The sequence below is a fragment of the Mesoplodon bidens genome (assembly GCF_964165515.1).
Source record: "Mesoplodon bidens genome assembly, chromosome: 1".
Classification (NCBI taxonomy): Eukaryota; Metazoa; Chordata; class Mammalia; order Artiodactyla; family Ziphiidae; genus Mesoplodon; species Mesoplodon bidens.
The window spans coordinates 176,998,412-177,001,910 of NC_138176.1; the positions used below are offsets into that span (position 1 = coordinate 176,998,412).

Consider the following 3,499-nt stretch of genomic DNA (forward strand, 5'->3'; position numbering starts at 1 on the left):
CATACTAAGTGAAGTAAATCAGGCAAAGACAAATATCATATGATATCACTTATATGTGGAATCTGAAAAAATGGTACAAATGAACCTATTTACAAAACAGAAATTGAGTCACAGATGTAGAAAATAAACTTATGGTTACCAAGGGGAAAAGATGTGGAGGGATAAATTGGAAGATTGGGATTGACATATACACACTACTACATATAAAATAGGTAACTAATAAGAACCTACTGTATAGCACAGGGAACTCTATTCGATACTATTCTGTAATGACCTATGTGGGAACAGAATCTAAAAAAGAGTGGATATATGTATATGTATAACTGACTCACTTTGTTGTACAGCAGAAACTAACAAAACACTGTAAATCAACTATACTCCAATTTAAAAATTAATTAAAAATATGTGGAATCTAAAATATGACACAAACGAACCTATATATGGAACAGAAGCAGACTCATGGACATAGAGAACAGATTGGTGGTCACCAAGGGGGAGGGGGTTGGGGGAGGGATGGAGTGGGAGGTTGGGGTGAGCAGATGTAAGCTTTTATATAGAGAATGGATAAACAACAAGGTCCTACTCTCTACCACAGGGAACTATAGTCAATGTCCTGGGATAAGTCATAATGGAAAAGAATATTTTAAAAAGAATGTGTATATATATATATATATATATATATATGTATGTATAACTGAATCACTTTGCTGTACAGCAGTAATTACCATAACATTGTAAATCAACTACACTTCAATTAAATAAATAAATAAATCCTCATTACAATTAAAATAAAAAAAAAAAGCATTGGCCTGAAAATTCCACTGGTCAACAGATTTTTGTAGAATTTTTCTGCCCACCACACCAGCTAAAGACTAATTAGAATGTTGACTATAACAAAATGCTCCACTTTCACAGAAAAGGAAAGCGTATAGCAACCTAACACTTATTACAGTAGTTCTCCCTTATCTGAGGTTTTGATTTCCATAGTTTCAGTTACTTGAGGTCAACAGTGGCCTGAAAATATTAAATGGAAAATTCCAGAAATAAACAATTCCTGAGAGGAGACTTGGGGGCCATTTTGTGAAAAGGTGAAGACTGAACAGTTGTGGCCATGTTGCCGAACTCGAGCAGCAGTCGGCTTCTCCATGTAGAACCCGGGAGTAGGAGATTCAGAACCGAATCTCTTCTCCCTCCCATTCCTGTGAGAGTTTTTTTGATCTTCAGCTACATTTTTCAGCTTTGTGAGGCACCTTACCATCAAAGACAATGGCCAGCAATGTTACCAACAAGACGGATCCTCACTCCATGAACTCTCGTGTATTCATTGGGAATCTCAATACTCTTGTGATCAAGAAATCTGATGTGGAGGCAATCTTCTTGAAATATGGCAAAATTGTGGGTTGCTCTGTTCATAAAGGCTTTGCCTTCATTTAATATCTTAATGAGAGAAATGCCTGGGCTGCTGTGGCAGAAGAGGATGGCAGAATGACTGCTGCCAGGTTTTAGATACTAATCTAGCCACAGAGCCAAAAGTGAACCAAGAAAAAGCAGGTATGAAACGATCTGCAGCGGAGACGTATGGGTCAGTACCAGAACACCCTTCTCCATCCCCTCTACTCAGCTCCCCTTTTGACTTGGACTATGACTTTCAACAGGATTATTATGACAGAATGTACAGTTACCCAGCACGTGTTCCTCCTCCTCCTACTGCTCGGGCTGTAGTGCCCTCAAAACGCCAGCGTGTATCAGGAAACACCTCACAAAGGGGCAAAAGTGGCTTCAATCCTAAGAGTGGACAGCGGGGATCTTCTTCTAAGTCTGGAAAGTTGAAAGGAGATGACCTTCAGACCATTAAGAAGGAGTTGATCCAGATAAAACAAAAAGTGGATTCTCTACTGGAAAGCCTGGAAAAAATTGAAAAGGAACAGAGCAAACAAGGAGTAGAGATGAAGAATGATAAGTCAGTAGAGGAGGAGAGCAGCAGCTCCCTGAAGAAAGATGAGACTAAGGTGAAGATGGAGTCTGAGGGGATGCAGATGACTCTGCTGAGGCGGGGGACCTACTGGATGATGATGATAATGAAGATCGGGGGGGATGACGAGCTGAAGTTGACCAAGGATGATGAAAAAGAGGCTGAGGATGAAGAGGATGACAGAGACAGCGTCAATGTTGAGGATGACTCTTAAGCACCTAGTGGGGTTCAGAAATTTTGTCCCATTATTTCTTTACCTAGGTGCTTTTCTCAGATCAAAATTTTCACCAGATCCTCTCCTCTAGTATCTTCAGCACATGCTCACTGTTCTCCCCATCCTTGTCCTTCCCATGTTCATTAATTCACATTGCCCTGTGCCTAGTCCCGTTTTCACTTCCTTGGATGCTCCTAGTAGTTATGTTGAGTCTTACCCTGTAATTTTTGCTTTTAATTTTGATACCTCTTTATGACTTAACAATAAAAAGGATGTATGGTTTTTATCAACTGTCTCCAAAATAATCTCTTGTTATGCAGGGAGTACAGTTCTTTCCATTCAAACATGAGTTCAGTAGTTGCTTTCCTAACTACAAAGGCAATCTCATTAGTTGAGTAGCACCTGAGAGCAGCTTTGAATTAGAGGTATACATGTTATACCCCGCATAAGAGTGCTGTGTGCGGCTGTTCAACACAAATGTAACAATGTATTTTTGTGAATGAGAGTTGGCATGTCAGATGCATCCTCTAGAAAAATAATTAGTGTAATAGTCTTTAAGATTTGTTTTCTAAAGTTGATACGGTGGGGTTTTTTGTGAACAGCCTGATGTTTGGGACCTTTTTTTCTCAAAATAAACAAGCTCTTATTAAACCAGGAATTTGGAGAAAAAATAAACACCCTGTTTTGTTTTGTTTTGTTTTGTTTCTGCAGTACGCGGGCCTCTCACTGTTGTGGCCTCTCCCGTTGTGGAGCACAGGCTCCGGACGCACAGGCTCAGCAGCCATGGCTCACGGGCCCAGCCGCTCCGTGGCATGTGGGATGTTCCCGGACCGGGGCACGAACCCGTGTCCCCTGCATCAGCAGGCGGACTCTCAACCACTGCGCCACCAGGGAAGCCCCTGCTTTTTTTATTTTTGTATTTTGTAATTGTTTACTTCAAATTCTTTGTTTCACAGCGGCCTCCACAAAACCCCTAGAATATACTAGATATATTTTTCTTTGAGTCATAATTATTATGCATACCAACATACACTACTCAAATTATGTTTCATTGGTGTGGATTTTGAATTACGGAGACAAGTAACTTTGATGTGAAGTGGAGATTCTTTCGCAAAAATGGCTTTTAGATCCTAATGAAAAAGTTTGGGAACTGCGTTGAGCCTTTTCTTCAATGCTTTGTGGTCCAAGTGACACCTTTTTTGAGATTTTTTTTTTTGCTGTGTGCTGAACTGTTTCATCCTTAAATAGAAAGAGGCTCAAACCTGTCAAGATTTTAGGAAAAGTGAAACAACTGGAGAATAAAACCTGTATTT

The 3,499-nt window shown here is 40.0% G+C and overlaps 1 pseudogene across 1 annotated transcript; it reads left to right on the top strand.

Annotated features, from left to right (window-relative positions):
* Nucleotides 1-1,167: 1,167 nt before the first annotated feature.
* Nucleotides 1,168-2,476, top strand: LOC308615323 (heterogeneous nuclear ribonucleoprotein C-like; annotated as a pseudogene). The gene has a single exon. The product of its transcript is annotated as a heterogeneous nuclear ribonucleoprotein C-like (transcript).
* Nucleotides 2,477-3,499: the final 1,023 nt, after the last annotated feature.